Genomic DNA, 20,685 nt, shown 5'->3' with positions numbered 1-20,685 from the left:
AATAGGGTTTGACATCTTGCAATAACATTTTTTTCACTCACTTTTTTTCACTCATTTTTCATGTTAGCATTCCATATATTTTTTGAATATTTGCATTATGTTTATGATTTATGTATAGGTTCATAGGTTCATAGGTTCATACTAGGCTATCTGCCCTAGGGCATTTATAAGCCTAGCCAGAGTGTGTTTGGCTTTCGCCACCCATTTTAAATTAATTTTGCTATGTCCTTTTTCGAGGTTAGTATACTGTGCCTCTGTCTAACAGTGACACAGAAGTGATACCCAGGGTAAACCTATGATCTCCCATCCACTCATCAAGATTCCTCTTGAAGAGAGTCAATGAGGGACTCTGCCTAACCTGGACTGGGATTTTATTCCAGAGTGAAGGGAACCTCTGGGTTATGAATCTGTCCCTCCAGCATGTCCTATTTATTTCAGTGCTGAGGTTCAAGTCTCTCGAGTGCGTAGCTTGATGGGATTTGGATTTTCTGGGGTGCAGCATGGCCATTAATTCCAGGTTGGACATGGCTTTATACGTCAGGCACAGATCGCCTCTGAGCAGGTGGTATGCCACTGAGTAGAGCTGGGGTTTCTTTAACTGGGCAGCATATGGCATCTGTTTGAGCCCTTTGATCCTCTTGGTGAGGTACTTTTGGAGTCTTTCCAGTTGCTGCAGGTGTCTGGTAAGGTGCATCCCAAAAGGGGCATTGTACTCAATTATGGGCCTGATGAGGGATGAGTAAAGAGGCACGATGACCTCCACTAATCTAGATGTGAATCCCTTCATGATTAGGTGGGCTATATAAAATGTTTTTCTAACCACTTTGGCCACATGGTTGTCAAATGAGAGATTGCTATCAACTTGGGTCCCCAGGTCCCTAATTACTTCTTCTGTACTTAATGGATTACCACCTATGTGGTAATTTGTGGGCACTTTGTTTTTGCCAAAGGGGATGACCATACACTTTTTGGTGTTTAGCTTGAGGCCATGGCTCTGGCACCAGTTGTCTGTTTCTATGAGGCCCTTTTGGAGGATGCTTGTGTCAGCTAGAGAGTCAATTATGGTGCCCAGTTTGCAGTCATCTGCGAACTTGGTCAGCCACAGTCCTTCCATGTTGGCCTGTACCTCCGAGAAATATATACCGAACAAGAGAGGTCTCAGGACTGAGCCTTGTGGGATGCCACTTGTAACTGATTTGGAGTCTGACATGGCTCCAGCTATTCTAACCATGTGGGTTCTGTCCTTGAGACAGTTTGCAACCCATCTAGTGACATAGGAGTTTATATTTAAGCTGGTGAGCTTATTTATAATGCCCGAGTGGGGTATTGTATTGAAGGGTTTTTTGAGGTCCAGGTAGGCTGTGTGGACCACCTTCCCCTCGTCAATGGCCTTGGTGACTGTTTCAAAGAAATAAACCAGGTTTAAGAGGCAGGATCTGCCCTTAACAAAGCCAAACTGGGTAGGATCCAGTGTCTGTAGGTCCCCAATATTTTTATTTATGAGCTCCATGATGATCCTTTCCATAGCTTTGTAAACCAAGCTAGTCAGGCTTATGGGGCGATAGTTTCCAGGATCCATTGAGGCACCACCTTTGTGGAGAGGGACCACTGTTGCTGTACGCCACTCTTTGGGTACATATCCTGTAGTAAGGCTGAGATTGAACAGTAGTTTTATGTTTGGGTTTAGCTCTTCTTGGAGTTCATGTAGGACGCAGCCCGGGACACCGTCTGGTCCCATTGATGCTGTGTTTTTTGCTTTGGAGATGGTGGCTCTTACCTGAGCATCTGAGATGTCAGGGGGGCAGCACTCTGCTGGGATAGATATTTGCCCTTTTGGTGGGGTGGGGGGGAGAAGTTTGTGCTGAACCTGTCAGCTAGGATGTTAGCAATGTCTGTGGGTTCGATGTATTTTTTGTCATTTTGAGGTCATTCTGAGCATATCTGGGAATTCCCACGCAGGTTCCTAACATAACTAAAGAAAGTCTTGTGATTATCCTTAGTGTCCTGTGCAATTTTTCTCTCAAAGCTGGCTTTAGATGATTTTATGAGTGCCCATAGTTTTTTTGCTAATACTGATCAGAGATGCCTTCCCTTTTTGGGATTTTGCTCTATCATGTAATAGCTTCCTCCTTCTATTGTACAGTTTGTTTATGGCTGGGGTCCACCAGACAGGATGTCTGCCTTTGGAGGATTGGGTCTTGGTTTTGATCCATGCATTCCTGAAGGTGTTCATAGAATGCATTTATAAAGGATTCTGCGGTCTGGGCCGTATTTTCCACAGGCTCAGGGGCTTTGAAGGATTCCACCTCGGTTTTGAGGAGTGTGAAATTTGCTTTAGAGAAGTTTTTCACTGTAGTTTTCTGGGCAGGGGGTGGGGTCGGGATGTGAATATCCAGTGAGATTAGTTTATGGTCTGATCTTACCAGTGAGGGATCCACTTTTGGTCTGGAGCATAGAGTCCCCATGTTGGTGATGATCAGGTCCAGTATGTTTTCCCCTCTTGTGGGAGTGGTAACAAGTTGTTCCATAACATTTGAGTTTATAAATTCTAGGAACCTTTGGGCTAGGGTGTTGGAGCTAGAGTAATGCTCCCAGTCTATGTTTGGGTAGTTAAAGTCGTCCAATATAATGGTGTTTGGAGAGACCTTCATATTTTCCAGTGTTCTCAGGAAGGCCGAGTGGGGTTCCTGGGTTTGGGAGGGTGGTCGGTAGCAGGCTATAAACTGGAAGGCAGTTTTACCCACTGTTAGTTGCACATGGATAGTCTCTGATGCTTTGTGCTGCGCCACCAACCTGGAGGTGTGGGTATCTTTGATGAATATTGATACCCCCCCTCCTTTTGTGGTTTGGTCCAAGTTTTGGAGCCGGAAAGCATGGTATGAGGTATAACCTGGTAGTGCTGGGGTGCTCTCGGGTGCCTTGAACCATGTTTCTGTTACTGCACAGATATCGATGTTCTCCATGCTAAAGAGAGTTTTGAGTGCGTGCATCTTGAGGTTTAGACTTCTGGCATTGAGTAGCATTACTCTTAGTTTCTTATCCCTTGTGATACCTATGGAGGTGGGTTTGTCTTTTGAACCTTGCCTAAAAAAGGCACTATGTGGGGAGCAAGAGCCTTTGCCAATATCCAAAAGCCCAGGGGTGACAGGTGCAAGCCGTCCCTAGCGAAGCATCATGGCTTGTCGAGCATGTCATCCCAGGCTGACAGGCATTGGATCCCCTTTGAATGACACCAATACTTAAGCCAATTGTTGAAATTGATCATCTTGTCTTCATATTGTGGCATCATTCTTGGTGAGGGTAAGATGCTACTCAAGGTCAGGGTTATACCGGCCTTGGCTACATGCTCAGAGAGCTCCTCTATGTCTCTTTTCATGTAGTCCAGGGAGGTACATGTCAGGTCATTCACACCAGCATGGACAATGACTGAGTCATATTTGTACTTGCCTTGGAGTGACCTGAGTGCTTGTGTTATGTGGCAGATCCTAGCGCCTGACAGGCAGCTCACCGTGACCTCCTTGTTCAGCCTAGTGACTGGGACGTCAGTATGCCTGACAATAGAGTCACCTATTACAAGTGTATCAGGTGTGTTGTTTAGCCTTAAGGGCTGTGACTGTTCAGCACACTGGCTTTGTGAGCTATGTGTTGCACGTGTTTTGTTTTGGGGTAGCGGTTGCTTGGGTGTCTGCTTTGGAGGTCTCTGCTGCTTAGGCAGATTTTTATTTAGAGGCTCTGAGTATGTTTTTGTGTGTTTATGTGTTTGGTTTGCTGTCGTGTTAGGTCTATGTGAGACTGGAATTGTAGTGAGTGTGGTTTCCTTCTCCTCCTGATTGGTTACGCCAGTACTGAGTTGAGAGAGCTTAGCCTCCAGTTTGGCTATATCCAAATTATGTACAATTATGTTGCAGTTGTGTTGACTGAACACTTTGGTGTATGTGATTTGTTTATATAGGAATCAACCATTTGGTTTGATGTTTTCATTGGGGGACCATTTGATTATTACATATAAAAGGGGTGTTCCACTGTGCGGGCTTGTTTTTCTGCATTGATAAAGGCTCTTCGGGCCAAAACCGGTCTGCTTTTAGTCCTAATAAAGGCTTGGATTCCTCTACTTGTGCTGGCTGCATTGTTTTGGCTATTGGATTATTTTGACCTTTGCACTCGCCGTCTGTGCATGGATCTTTTGGACTGAGACTGATTCTATACTAGGGCCCCTTCTTTTCTCCATTTTCATCCATGACCTTTATACGGTTTTCCCAAAAGTCAGCTGTATCCAATATGCTGATGACTCCACCCTGATCTGCTTGGCCACATCTCTGACAGAACTATGGTCAGCTACACAGAACACCTTCAACATAATAGAAAACTGGCTTTCTGGTCATCGTCTGATCTTAAATCCTAAAAAAAAAAAAAACTGTTACTTTTCTCACCAACTCATAGGTCTACTGCATTTACCTTTACCATAAAATCCAATAATGGCACTATAATCTCCCCAGACACCTCTACAAAATTGCTAGGTGTTATCATAGAGAACAATCTGAAATTCCACTTGCATGTTAATCAAACCATCAAAACCATCAATAAAAAACTAGGGTCACTTTACAGGATAAAAGCTTCTTAACCCCCACCTACTAGAATTGCCATAGCTCGCTCTCACCTACTTTCAACTCTTTGGTACGCATCCACTTTGCTCTCTAATTTAAACAAGTCTGTCCTCAACAAACTGTCTATCTGCTACAATCACATTGCCAGATTTGCCACTGGTCTGCCTTACAGGACACACCACTGTATCAATCTAAACCAGCCTGGCTGGCTAGAACTGCCCAGCTTGATCCAGTATAGCCAATTGATTATGGCATCTAAAATCCTTTACAATCCTGACAATACTGCTGCAATAAAAAACATTATCACCCCCTATAACAATCCCAGACGTCTTCCATCTTGTAACAGACTGCTAGCCCAGACTATCAAAGCTAATAACTCAGCTGGTGACTCTCTCTTTGCCAGTTCTGCTGGTAGATCCTGGAACTCACTCCCAGCTGATATTACTTTACTTATCACCCTGAGTAAATTTAAGATGAGACTCAAACAATATAGGGTCATATGTTCATAGGTAAGTACTAGGCTATCTGCCCGAAGGCATATGTAAACCTAGCTAGAATGTGTTGGCTTTCACCGCCCCCTTAGATTAGTTCCCTGTGCCTCTCTTCAACAGAGCGATTGGTTCCCTGTGCCTCTGTCCAGCAGAGCCACTGCAGTGATCCCCAGGGTAAATTTTCTGTTTCCTATCCACTTGTCAAGGTTTCTCTTGAAGAGTGTTAGTGAGGGGCTCTGACAAATGTAGATTGGAATCTTGTTCCAAAGCACGGGGAGTCTCTAGGACAGGAATCTATCCCTCCAGCAAGTCTTATTTATTGTTATGGTGAGGTTTAGATCCCTAGAGCATGTGGCTCTCAAGGCTTTGTTTTTTTTAGGTGGAGCATGTCCATCAATTCTGGGTTGGACATGGCCTTGTATGTCAGGCAGAGATCACCTCTGAGTAGGCAGTATGCAACTGAGTACAGCTGGAGTTTCTTCAGTCAGGCTGCATAGGGCATCTGTTTAAGACCAGTAATCCTCTTCGTGAGGTACTTCTGTGGTCTTTACAGCTGTTTCAGGTGTCTTGTAAGGTACATCCCAAATGGAGCATTGTACTCTATGATGGGTCTGATGAGTGATGAGTAGAGAGGCACAATAACTTATTTTGTTCTAGATGTGAACCCTTTTGTGAGTAGGTGGGCCACATAGAAGGATTTTCTAACCACCTTGGCAATATGATTATCAATGGAGAAATTACTATCTACTTTGGTCCCCAGATCCCTTATTTCATTTTCTGTATTTAGGGGACTACCATGTATGTGGTAGTTCGTAGGTACTTTGCTTTTTCTAAAGGGGATGACTATGCACTTTTTGGCATTTAGCTTGAGGCCATGATTTTGACATCAGGTGTCCGTCTCAGTGAGACCCTTTTGGAGGATGTCTGCATCAGCAGGAGAGTCAATTATGGCCCCACGTTTGCAGTCATCTGCGGACTTGGTCAGCCATAGTCCTTCTGTGCTTGCCTGTACCTCTGAGAAGTATATACTGAACAGGAGGGATCCCAGGACTGAGCCCTGGGGGACTCCACTTGTAACCGATTTAGAGTCAGACCTAGAGCCTGCAACTCTCACTGTGTGGGTTCTATCCATGAGCCAATTGGCAACCCATCTCATGATGTAGAGGTTTATGTTTAGGCTGGAGAGCTTGTCTATAGTACCAGAATGGGTGTCAAAAGCCTTTCCGAGGTCTAGGTAGGCTGTATGGACCTCATTTCCCTTGTCTAAAGCCTTGGTAACTGTCTCAAAGAAGTCCACTAGGTTTAGGAGGCATGATCTGCCCTTAACAAAGCCAACCTGGGTAGGGTCCAATGTATGGAGGTTCCCAATGTCTCTGTTAATGAGCAGGATAACTGTTGCTGTGCACCACTCTATGGGTATGTAGCCTGTAGAGAGGCTGAGTTTGAACAGTGTGTTTAGGTGAGGGGTTACTTCATTTTGGAGTTTTTGTAAGACACAGCCTGGGATACTGTCCGGTCCCACTGAAGCTGTGTTTTTGGCTTTGGATAGAGCTATTTTAACCTGTGTGTCAGTGATTTCCAGGGCTCTACATTCTTCTGGTATGGTTATGGGACATTTAGGGGGTGAGAGGGGGGTGAAGTTTGCACTAAACCTGTCTGCCAGAATGTTGGCAATATCAGTCGGTTCAGTGTATTTTGTGCCATTCTGCACTAACTCAGAGCAGATCTGAGAGTTTCCAGTTAGGTTCTTGACATAGCTAAAGAACGCTTTGTGGTTATCTTTGGAGTCCTTGGCAATTTTTCTTTCTAAGCTAGCCTTGGATGATTTTATGAGGGATTGTAGTTTCTTGCTGATACTGATCAGGGATGTCTTTCCTCCTTGGGATTTTGCTCTTTTCTGTACTAGTTTCCTCCTTCTATTGTATAGCTTGTTTATGGCAGGGGTCCACCAGACTGGTTTCCTTTTCTTGGAGGAGTGAGTCTTGCTTTTGCTTGGGATAGCACAATCTATGGATTTTTGCAGGTGCTCATAGAGTGCCTTTGTAAGGGATTCAACAGCTTGGACAGCATTGTTCTTTAGCATGGAGGCTGTGAACCTTTCCATCTCAGTCTTAAGTAACATGAAGTTTGCTTTTGAAAAGTTTTTCATGGTGGTTTCCTTGATTGGGTGTGGGGGCGGAATGTGGATATCCACAGTGATTAGTATTTTGTCTGATCTAACCAGCAAGGGGTTGACCTCCGGTGTAGAACACCATTCGCCCATGTTGGTGATAACCGGGTCCAATATGTTGTCACCTCTGGTGGGGGTGGTGACCAGTTAATCCAAGGTGTTTGAGTTTATAAATTCTAGGAAGCATTGGGCAAGGGAGTTAGTACTTGAAAAGTTCTCCCAGTTAATGTTTGGGTAATTGAAATCACCCAATATTAGGGCATTTGGTAGGACCTTCATATTTTCCAGTGTCTCCAGAAATGTGGAATGGAGGTCCTGGGTCATGGTGGGTGATCTGTAGCAAGCTACAATTTGAATTGCAGTTTTGCCCATTGTTAGTTGCACATGGATTATCTCTGAGGCATTGTGCTGTGCCACTAACTTGGAGGTGTGGGTATCCTTGATGAATATGGATACACCCCCACCTTTTGTGTTTCGGTCCGGGTTCTGTGGTGAAATGTATGGTATGAGTTATAGCCTGGTAGTGCTGGTGTGCTCTCTGGTGCCTTAAACCAGGTTTCTGTTACTGCACAGATATCAATGTTCTCCATACTGAAGAGTGCCTCGAGTGCATGCGTTTTGAGGTTTAGACTTCTGGCGTTGAGTAGCATTACCCTTAGTTTTTGATTACTTGTGCTATTTACGGTGTTGGGTTTGTCTTTTGAGCCTTGCCTAAAAATGGCACTATGGGGGCGGCAAAAGCCTTGGCCAGTATTCAAAAGCCTAAGGGTGACAGCTGCAAGCCATCTCTTGCAAAGCAATGTGGCTTGTCGAGCATGTCATCCCAGGCAGACAGATACTGGATCCCCTTTGAATGACACCAGAAATATAGCCAATTGTTGAAATTGATCATTTTTTCTTTATACTGTGGCATCATTCCTGGTGAGGGCAGTATGCTACTCAGGGTCAGGGTCATACTGGGTTGGGCTACGTGATCAGAGAGCTCTTCCATGTCACTTTTCATGTAGTCCAGGGAGGTACATTCCAGATCATTCACACCAACATGGACAATGACAGAGTTGTATTTATACTTGTTCTGGAGCAACCTGAGTGCTTGTATTATGTGGCAGATCCTGGCACCTGACAGGCAGCTAACTGTAACCTTCTCCTTGTCCAACCTAGTTAGTGGGACATCAGTGTGCCTGACTATAGAGTCACCTGTTACTAGTGTGTTGGGTATGCTATTTTGCCTTAAGGACTGTGATTGCATGGCACACAATGATTATGTGAAGTATGTGTTCCATGGTTTGTGATGGGGTGTGGAGGTGGCTTGGGAGTCTGCTTTGGAGGTCTCTGTTGCTTTTGCAGATTTTTAATTAGAGCCTCTGAGTATGTTTTTTTGTATTTATGTAGGTTATTTGCCGGTGTTGGTTTAGTAGGTCTATGTGAGACTGGTAGTGTGTTGCAAGTATTTTCCTTCTCCTCTTGATTGCCAGTTCCAGTCTTGGGTTGTGAGAGCTTTGCCTCCATTTTGGCTGTATAATTGCATCTCTCGCATATATTAGTGTTTGGTGGTATGAGGAAAGGGTTGTCTGTGTACATGAGGCAGTTGCAACAGTGCCTCAAAATGCCCAGATTCACCAGTTGGACTGGAAAGTACACCTGAAACTGCCCTTTGGACATGCCTGAATAGGTAAAGTGAGCTGTTTTACTGATTGGCTGGTAGGGATGAATAGAGAGCCTTGCCCTTCTGGATAGTATAGAGGGGTCTAGTGCTACAGTTAATTAGTGCTTGTTATGAGTTTTGAGCAAGTGCTAGGCTGTGAAATTAATGGTTTGAGTGCTTAAGTTGAAAGTTTGTCTAGTTCCAAGGGAAAAATTGAAGAGTAGACTTTGTGGAGCCGAGAATAGTTTAACCCTAGCTAACCGGCGCTGCCCGGCATGCAAAACCATGCAAATGCAGTTTGTATAGCAGGGAAATGAAAGAGATAGAAATTAGCCCAAAATGGCCAATAAACTACTAACGTCTGGGCTGAAATGACTCCTCCAGGGACAGATAGGCTGGTCAAAGCTCCCCTCTCTCACAGGTAAACAGAGAAACTTCCTTCTATCCAAGTAAGGTGTGGGCAACACAGACACATGTAACACAGCCCTGAATTCAGCAATAACCTAAAAACTGGGCTATACTAGTTCAGAAAGGCGGGAAACAAGTATATATATATATATATATATATATATATATATATATATATATATATATATATATATATATATTTTTTTTTTTCAGAAAATAAAGCAGATACAATAAAAAATACTTTAAATGCACAGAAATAGCTATTGCACTTTACTGTGTAGCCTACAACAGTTAAACAGATTATTTAAACACAAAAATGACTTAGTTCAAGTGCAGGCAGCAAATAAGTACAATATGTAGCAGAAACAAATTTTTTAAATCACAGAAATGCTAAAACATTGGTGTTTTAGGTGGAATTAGTTAAAGACAGCAAGAAAATGCAGAAAAAAGATACTTAATCACTAAAAATTCTCTCTTTTGTCTCTCTGCTGCTGTAGAACTCTGCAGGACACCTGGCAGGCACTCACTGAGCTGAATACAAGCACAAAAAATGTGCAAATGCATTTTTATAGCAGGGAAATGAAAGAGATAGAAATTAGCCCAAAATGGCCAATAAACTACTAACTTCTGGGCTAGAGCAAACAAGACGCACAAATTTCAGAAAGAAACAGTTCAAATAAGCAGGCACAATAAGCCTTTAACCAGAAATTCCCAGCTCAGAAGGATAGGATCTAGCCACTCCTCCCACAAGAGTGCAGACCACAAACCTTCTTAATGTAAAATAACTACCTTAAAGCCCAAGTGCTTAAACCAGAACTAATGCACTTTTAGAATAACAGACACTAAGCCTTCAATCAGCAATTCCCAACTTATAAGGATGTAAGCTACCTGTCCCGCCAGAACAATGCAGTCCACAAACCTTCTTAATGTAAAATAACTGGTCTGAAGCCCAAGTGCTTAAACCAAAAGGCTTAGAATAACAGTTACAATTGAATCAGGCTATTATCAAGCAGTAATAACTGCAGCAGAATAATACAATTGAGTACTTTGAAGAAGAAGCACAAGCAAAATAAGGTAATAAAGTGGGAAGAAACACAATTACAGTAAAAGCAGATGAATAAAGTGCAATTTTTTATAACAATAGAAAATGAGCAAACTGACTGAAACAAATTACCCAATTAACCAGTAAAAAACCTCAAAACTGAGCCCTGTTCCAGCAGTCTTCAATTTGACAAGTTCTAACCGCACACTCCTGCCACTAGGGTGCAGGGGAACCTTCTCCAAAAAAGATGGCCTGGATTAGTGCTCAAGTTATACAAACAAAGCAAGATTCAGCAGGCCTGAATCTAGTTTATGCTACAGCAGGCAAGGTGTACCAATATCAGAAAAACAGTTCAAATAAGCAGGCACAGTAAGCTTTTGGCCAGAAATTCCCAGCTCAGAAGGGCAGAAACTAGCCTCTCCTCCCACAAGAGTGCAGACCACAAACCTTCTTAATGTAAAATAACTGGCCTGGAGCCCAAGTGCTTAACCAGAACTAATACACTTTTAGAATAACAGACACAGGCCTTCAATCAGCAATTCCCAACTTAGAAGGATGCAAGCTATCTGTCCTGCTGCAACAGTGCAGACCACAAACCTTCTTAGTGTAAAACAACTGGTCTGAAGCCCAAGTGCTTTAAGCAAAAGACTTAGAATAACGGTTACAATTTAATCAGGCTACTACCAAGCAGTAATAAATGCAGCAGAATTAACACAACTGAGTACTTTTAAGAAGAGACAAAAGCAAAATAAGGTAATAAAGTAGGAATAAACACAAATACAGTAAAAGCAGGTAAAGCGCAATTTTTTTTTATATATATATATATATATATAACAATGGAAAACAAGCCAACTGATTTAAACAAATTGCCCAATTAACCAGTAAAAAACCTCAGAACTGAGCCCTGTTTCAGCAGTCTTCAATCAGACAAGTTCAGGGCCTAAGTGGATATGCCTACCCAGATGTTCTCTCTGTATTAATTTGACACTAAACTGGCTATGTCAATGTATGAAACCAGACTAACTCTCCTCTACTATGAGTTAATAACTATAATTTAGGTTAGTTGTGTTACTTAATCCGGATTTACACCCGGAATTATCTCTAACCTCGGAATTTGTATAACTTGTTAAGTATGTAACCACTGTATATATTGTATTTGTAATCTTAACTACTTATCTTGGAGCTTTTCTCCCCGGGCCTCCGCTGAAAATGGACATGAATCCAATTGGACTATCCCGGTCATCAAATGTAAAATAATATATATATATATATATATATATATATATATATATATATATATATATATATATATATAGTATTTAGTGTGGTGTTTTATTTTTTAGTTTCATTGTTTGATCTCTTTTTTTTTCTACAACCACAGCCAGTAAATGATGTCATTGTAGGTTTATGATTTACATGTATCTGTAGAACATTATGAGTAAGGCAAAACACCTTAATTCTTTTGAGGAACAACTTCTTTCTTAAATAGTAGTTCATCACTGCATCATCATATGTTTTAATTTTCAAAGGGAGTTAGTCCTCCAATAAGAATTAGTTGACACTTTTTTTTCCTAGAAGTTAATAAACTACTACTGATGCATCTAACATGGCAATACAGCAGTCTGCACATTAATTTAGGTGGTTAGGCACTGTGGCTTTAGTATTGGATGATGCCATGGTAGGGATTTTCAGTTCTGAGATAGTAATTCAGGGATTCATCCTTATCAATTAAATAAAATGGGAAAACAAAACAATTTTTTCAACAGAAACTGTATAATTTGGTATTGTATATAATAAGGATAGGTTATATCCAACTCTAAAGAGGTACTGCTTACATTTCTTTATAACATGACCAAATTACTTTAAATCAGATTAAACATAGGTGCATAAAATGGAAATGTTTTCAACTATTAATAAAATGATCTATCTGCATCTTTAATTTTACATGATTTTAAATTATCCTTACATCTACTTTAATTACTTAAATTACTTCTATAATATAAACTTGCGCAAATCATATATAAATCTTGAAATATTAACATGTTTGCTCAACATTCAATGTGATAATATCAACGGTTCTGCACTAGGTTAACCTTTCTTATGTATGTTACCCTCGTGAATTTATTTACTGCAATACAACTATATGAGAAAGGCTGCTTGTGCGTCACCGAACTGAACTACTGCTCTACTCATACCTACTCTGTTCTCTACCATCCACACATAGCCGTACTATCCCATCATAGATTCCCATACAGTTATTCCCCTCACCTGTTCTTGTGTCTTCCCTTATCCATAGGTACTCTCATTTCAGTGTAATTACTTTTACTTCAATAACTTTCAGTACTGTTCTCCTGTTTCCTGCTGTTTCAATCACCAGCTGTCCTTTTTTCTCTTATATCATATATATTAGTAATCACTACTTTCCTCCCAGTAGATCCATAGACTTGGGGTCGAAAAGTGCGTACATTCTCTGATCACCAACATCTTTCTACTCAGTAGCAGAGTGCACATCCTGCCATTCCTTTCCCTCTAGCACATCCCTTTCACACACGGTATAATCTTCCCCAGGCAAAACTACTACCCCTCATCAGCTGGCCTCTACTCATGCCTTCATTATTGATTGTTTTCTGTGGTTAATCTGTCATGCCAGACTGGTGTAGCTTGCTCCATTCAACCGAGTGATGCTCAGGCTAACTCTGCTCCCCACCGTACCCCCAATCCCATCCGCTTCAGTACTTCTACAGTTATACTTACATAAGTTCTACCCTATCTTCCCTGAACTAATCACTACCTCCCTTCAATCTTCCTTTTAAACCAATCACTACCTCAATAATCACCCCTGCTACTCACTCCATACCCCCACACTATAAACAACTAAATATCTACTTATTCCACCTCATATACTCCACACTTTAAATAGTTCACTCCACACTTGCTCCTAAGCATGTACCACTACCCCACAATAATGCTCTTAGCCACAATGACCTTCATATTAATAACACTTACACGCACATCACTTCCACAACTTGCCCCAAAAATATTTACTCCCCTGATACATATTCTTCCAACTTCCAAATATACCATCACAGCTTCCAGAATATCTCCCCTCAACTGTTACCATACAACTTACCCTATTACTTAGTCCTTAAACTCCTGGACTCTGCACACAACAAAGCCCAGCTCATACCTCTTACATCCACTCCTCCAAAAAACTGAACAATGTATACTCCTACCTAATCTATCTGCTATCACAATGTGTGGACATTCACCCTAACCCTGGCTAATCATACCTACAGAACAACCCATAAAATATGAAACTTTATGACCCTCAACATCAGAAGCCTAGGCAACAAAATACCCCTCACTGATGTCTGGATAGATCAGTACAAGCCTGACATACTAGCCCTTAATGAAACCTGGCTAAAGCTTAACATATCTAACACTGAACTCCTACCTCCCAACTACAGCATACTCGGATCTGATAGAACCCATAAGAAAGGTGGAGACATAGCATTACTCTATACTGACAACCTTAACATCACACCATACATAAACAATACACCTACTTTTTCCTAAGCAGAATTGCTGACATCCTTCCTAAACCTTAATAACACAAAGAGAATCTATATAATTGTTCTCTACATCCCCCTAGGTTATAACACCCCTATTTTAGAAGGCATATTCTCCTAGACTCTACTAACATTTCAATATGAAACTACCATTGTCAAAGACATCAGCATAGACTGGTAAACTATCACATTGCAACTTCCCACTAACAGCATCAACCTATTTGTTTTTTCTCAACTAATTTCCTGCCCTTTTAGACAAAACAAAAACTCCACTCAGCAATCTACATTAGACTGGATCCTGGCATCACATCCCTCTAACCTTACCAATGCTGGTACAGATCCAAACTCCCTTAGTGACCACCTACCTGATTTCTCCATTCGAGCAAACTCTCACCCTCCAAAAACACACACCCTAAAAACAGTTCATTCTTGCACTAACTTCTCTAAAGACAGGTTTAATGATCTACTTCACAAAATAAACTGGCCACCTCTAAAAGTAGTGCCACTAGATGAAGGGGTACACTACTTTATTAACTGCTTCCTAAAACTAGTATATACCTTAGCTCTAGTCGCACTAAAAGAGTCAATAATAATCCCATGCCCTGGCTAACTAAGGAATGTAAAAACCTAACGAAAAAAAAGGGTTACAGACTGGGCCCTATGGAAACAAAGCAACAAAGAACACAATCTAATTACTTTCAACCAGGTATGTAATCAAGCAAAAAAAACAAGTTACCGAAGATAACAGCTTTACTATACTCACCTACAGCAAAAACATAAAACCAATCCAAAAAAAAATCTGATCCACTGTCACAACTCTACTTCACCCTGGAACTAAAAAGGAAATCAAGATTTCACTTATTGCCCATCCCTCTCAAACTGCTGAAGATTGTAATATCGATTTAATCAAATCTATAACTGATCTCATCACTAAAACCACCAATACCTGTTGCTGTTCCTCTTTATCTACCCCTAATACTCCGCATTCACTGGGCCCAGATTGTCCTTACCCTCATTGCACAGAACCACCCCATTCATTGGGCCTAGACACTCCCCAGACCCAACTTGCCCTCATTGCACAGAACCCCATTCTGACAGCTATCCCACTTTCTCTCTTCAGCCAATACCTCCAAGCCTCATAAATAGATTACAGTTCAAAATCAAAACCCGTTCTACCTCTGCTGACAACCTCCCTCCTACATACCTAAAATTAGCAGCTGACACCATAGCATACCCAGTCAGCATCCTGATCAGTTGAAGCATATCTGAATCCAAAGTTCCTAACATCTGGAAAAAGTCCCATATCATTCCCATTCACAAAGGAGGGAACTGCACTGTACTTACAAACTTTCGACCCATAGCCATACTTTCTCCCATCTCTAAAATGCTGGAAAGATGTATTTATCTTCAGCTCATGAATTACTTACAGCATAACAACCTCCTTACAGACATACAGCATGGCTTTTGTCACAGCCACCGCACAACTACAGCCCTCCTAGCCTTCACTGATTATGTAAACAGAGCTAGAGACTCAGGTTATGTATCTGCTCTATTTCTCCTACACACATCTATATATATATATATATATATATATATATATATATATATATGATGCTTTCTTTTTGGTGTTTATTGTCCATTTCCTTTGTATGACATAAAAGTACATGTGGAAACATTACAAATTCAGGGCACATTCTAAGTATACGTCATATATTCACAATATATACATGTGTTTCACCCCCTCCCCCACAAACAGTACAATCTTGGGGGCTCAATATTTTATACATACCTACAGTATATCAACCACACTACAATGTATAATATATAATGTTGTGTGCTCCCTCATGGACAGGGCCAGACAGTGGTGCTGACAACCTTGCTCTGTTAAACCCAAACATCCAACTATGCTCAATAAGGGTACTTGTGGTTTTATACAGCTATGCTTCGACACGCCTAGGAGACACTCTACAGTTAGGCTACTGGCCTCATATGAATCTATGAATCTATGTGTCTATGCAGGCCTCCCAACCTGTTGTCTCACACATGGCCTGCTGATGTCATGTATCATAAGTTAACCTGCAGCTGTATAAAAGTCAGACTTGTTGTGTGGCACTTGAATAAGTAATGTGTTCTGTAGCCTGTATACTTAGATAGGTAGGGGTTCTGTTCTCACTACAGTCAACTGTGTGTGTGTGTGTGTGTGTGTGTGTGTGTGTGTGTGTGTGTGTGTGTGTGTGTGTGTGTGTGTGTGTGTGTGTGTGTGTGTGTGTGTGTCCAGCCAGAAGAGCAAGTGTGTATCATGTAGTTACTGCCAAAGTCCCATAAATTGATAGTATTTTGTTACTTGCACTTGCCACACAGCCATTTCAGGCAGGCATCCCACCTTCTTCTCTTCAACATGCACTGTTAATTGACATTACAGAGATCATTTTACACCAGCATGTGGGACACTGGTATCACCATATGCTCAACAGTCAATACTGATGTACTACCATATGATCAACAGACAATGACAATGTAATCAGCTATATCAGATTATTGCATATATAACCATCCCACTAGGGCAGGATCAGACACTGGCCTGGAGCCCAGGCAAACATCACCTTAGGCTTATAGGAGGTTACTAGGCTATTTGTCCTAGGGCCTCCAACACTATACCATTGTTCCCTTATTGATCAACTTGTATTGTCTATATTTGCAGTGCAAGTGTATGACCATCACCGACTGCCCTTACCCAAGAGGAACATGGGTGATGCACCCAGGGGAAATTTACTGTCTCCCATCCAGTTGGCTAAATTACACTTAAATATGGTCTTTGAGGAGCTGTGCTTTATATGAACATAGAATTTTTTCCAGAAGAGTAGTAATATCTGGGAGACATATCTATCTCTCCAGCATGTCCTGTTAATGTTGCAGGCTAGGTTAAGATCCCTACAGTGAGTGAATCTTGTCTCATGTGACTTTTGGATGTGCAGCATTTCTATTAGGCCAGGGTCTAAAACTGATCTGTAGACCAGGCACAAATCACCTCTCAGTAACCTATAAGATACAGAGTACAGAGACAGGGCCTTCAGTCTGTACATGCAAGTTATGTGTTGCAGGTCCTGAATTGTCATGATGAGAAACCTCTGAGGTTTCTCCAGCTGCTGTACATGTCTGATGAGGTACATACAGAAGGGAGTGTTGTACTCTGTCAGTGGTATGATGAGGGATGAGTACAGGGGAGTTGTAACATCCTTAGCCCTGGATGTGATACCATTACGTACGTGATGTGCAACATAGAAGGCCTTCCTTACCACTGTAGAAACATGTTGCTCAAAGTTAATGCTGCTATCAACCTGGGTTCCCAAATCTCTCACCAAAGGGTTTCAGCTAAGGGGGTATTGTTAATATTGTCATATGCAGGCACTTCCTCTTTGACAAAAGGGATGATAATGCATTATTTTGCATTTATTTTTACTTCATTGTCTTGGCACAATCTTTTGTGTAAGGTGTTTATGTAGTATGTTATCATTGTTGGGGGACTCAATGATTGAACCCAGTTTGCAGTCATTGATGACATGTTAAGCCAGAGGCCATTTCTTTTCTCCTGGACTTCTGGGAATTACAAACAGTAGGGAGCCCAGCAGAGATCCTTGTAGTATACCAGTGGTAAGTGTTCTGCTGCTACAGGTGGAATCCCCATCTTTGATTGTAGGTGTTCTGTTGGTGATCCAGTTGGCTACCCATCTAGTGAAACGTGGGATAATTCCCAGCTACGTGAGTTTCTCAATGACGCCTGAGTAGGGGATTGTGTCAAAAGCCTTGGCTATGTCAAGGTAGGTGGTAAGTAGTGTTTTTCCTCCATACAGGACTTTGGTGACATTCCCAAAGTAGTCCACCAGGTTTAATAAGCATGTTCTATCCTTAACAAATCCAAATTGTGTTAGGTCAAGAGTTTGAAAGTCACATATGCCTTTGCTGATCAGGTCCATTATTATTCTCTCCATTGCCTGGCAGATAAGGCTGGTTAGACTTATGGGTTTATAGTTCCCAGGGCTAGTTGAAGTACCCCTTTTGTGCAATGGAATTAATGTTGCTGTGTTCTACTTTGCTGGGACAAAGTCAGTACTTACACTGTGATTGAAGAGAGTTCCAACTGATTCTGCTAGGTCCTGTTTAAGACCATTTAGTTGGCAGCCTGGAATGTTATCTGGTCCCATAGAAGTTGTGTTTTTGGCCAGGGAGAGTGCAGTTACGACCTACTCTTTGGAGATACTAGGTAGAGGACTGGTGACATATGCTTTGGGGTATGTCTGGCGGGGATGGAGGGTGAAGTTTGCTCCAAGTCTGTCTGCTAGCAGATTGGCTATGTTCTCTGTGTCAGTATGAGTGGTACCATCCACTACTAGCTTGGCACAAAGCTGGCCCTTCTCTTTTACATTTTTGACATTGCTAAAGAATGCCTCCTAATTATCTTTAGTGAGGGATGCTAGTTTAGCTTTGTACTTGGCTTTAGAGGACTGTACAAAATAGTTAATTTGCTTGTTCAAGCAGTGGAGGGTGACCTTGCTGTGCTGAGTCAGTTCCCTCTTCTTCATAGACATTACTTTCTTCCACTTGTTTTATAACTTATTTATGCTTGCTCCCCACCAGGGTGGCTTGTTTTTCTGAGGACCTTGTGTTGATCCGTTCAGGTTCAGCTGACTCTATCCATGTGGACAGGTATTTATACAGGCCATTTGTGTACACCTCTGTATAGCAGTGATTGTTGACAGTGGTAGCATGAGGTTTGCAACTCTATATGGCATCACTTAGGAGGCTACAATTTGCTTTGGAGAAATATTTCATCCTATCTTCTCTTGAGAGGGTGTCAGGTATGATCGTTAATTCGAATGAGACTGAATTTTGATCTGACCCATCCAGTCAGTGCAACACACAGGTGTTAGTGCAGAGACTCCCTATGTGAATGAGTACTATGTCTATGATATTTATGCCCCTTGCGGGGGTGCAGACTATTGGTTACAGAGCATATATATTAACAAAGTGCAGGAACCTTAGGGTAAGCATGTTTGTGCTCATATATGACTCCCAACTGACGGAAGTATAGTTTAAATCACACATGACCATGGTGTTTGGCTGTACAGTGAGTGACTCAAGTAGGCCCATGTAAGAAGAATAGTTCTCATGGTTCATGGTGGGGGATCTGTAGCTAACAATGATATGGAAGGGGAGTTTACCTACAGTTACTTGGACATGGAGTAGTGCCACGGACTCATACTTGACCAGTACTATTTTTCATTAATGAAGATATATACATATATATATATATATATATATATATACACACACATACTTCCATGTTTGGTTCTTTCAGACATCTGCACAGACATGGACATCTTTCAAAGTAAGTAGTGCTTCCTGTGAGTGCAGTTTTTGATTTACACTCCTTGCATTAAGCTGCCTAACCTTCAGTTTGTCTATACTGGATCTTTTTATATTGCAGATTTAGTTGGTCTGACATTGCCTAAAAAGGCCAATATGGGGGAGGCAAGTAAAAGTAAAGAGGCAACTGGTGAAGACCATCTGTGGCAGTGCAGCATAGTCTGTCAACCATATCTTCCCAGGCTGACATATACTGTATACCCCCTGGATTGACAACAGAATGTAAGCCAGTTGTTGAAGTCAATTATGTTTTGTTTATATTGAGGCATCATCCTGGGAGAAGGAGGAATGCTGCTTAGGCCTAGGGACATACCAGCATGGGAGAGATAATCTGAGAGCTCAGTCGTGTCTCTCTTCATATAGTAAGTGAGGTGTATTTCCAGTCATTCACTGCAACATGGAATATGTCAGAGTCATAACTGTACTTGTTGAGATACTTGGGCATGCACGTGATCTGACAGACTCTGGCACCTGATACTGAGCTGACTTTGACTTTCTCCTTGTCCATCCTGGTAAAGGGGGCATATGGGTGTCTCACTATGGAGTCTCTTATGACCAAGACATTTGGTTTTGAGGTGTCTTGCTTTAGGGGCTTATTGGCTGATACACTGTTCTGTGTATTATGTGTAGTGGATTTTGTTGAGTCTGCAGTGTATGTGGATGGTTTGCACTTGGGAGATCTCTGATCTTTAGGTAGCCTTGTAGTGAGTACCTCCACTTATGTGTCAGCTTGTTATGTGCAAGAGGTGAAGTGTGTGTGTGTGTGTGTGTGTGTGTGTGTGTGTGTGTGTGTGTGTGTGTGTGTGTGTGTGTGTGTGCTGACAACATGCTTGATATCTGGTTTGTTGTTATGTGAGAGAACTGATTCCTGATTCATAGTATAGATACAGCTGTCATATGTTGTATTAGTTTGCTTTAGCAGTAACTGGTGGTCAGTATACATGAGGCAGTTACTATATTGCCTCAAAATGCCCATGTCAATCAGGCTAACTGGAGAAATAGTGGAAAAGTGTCTGTCCATTAGAAAGGTCTAGACTGTAGTAACTAGTGGGGAATAGGGCTAGATGGACCATGTTTTGCTTTAAGACTAGCAAAAAGTGTCTCTTCCATGCAGGGCTAGGGGTAGAAAAATGTGTCAGTATTTCACAATGCACAACTGAGTTGCTTGTAGGGCAGCAGTGCAAGCTCTGAGCAGTTCCGGTAAACTAAGTGCAAACCTGGCCAAACACAACACTGGAATACAAGCAAGGTTAAATGATTTTAGACAATTAAACAAAGGGAAAGGCCAAAACTGAGCCTTATTCTACCAATCCCCAATTCAGGTGGGTCATT

This window comes from Protopterus annectens, chromosome 2.part0 (genome assembly GCF_019279795.1).
Source record: "Protopterus annectens isolate FY-2018-M chromosome 2.part0, PAN1.0, whole genome shotgun sequence".
Lineage (NCBI taxonomy): Eukaryota > Metazoa > Chordata > Ceratodontiformes > Protopteridae > Protopterus > Protopterus annectens.
This window is presented reverse-complemented; position numbering follows the sequence as displayed.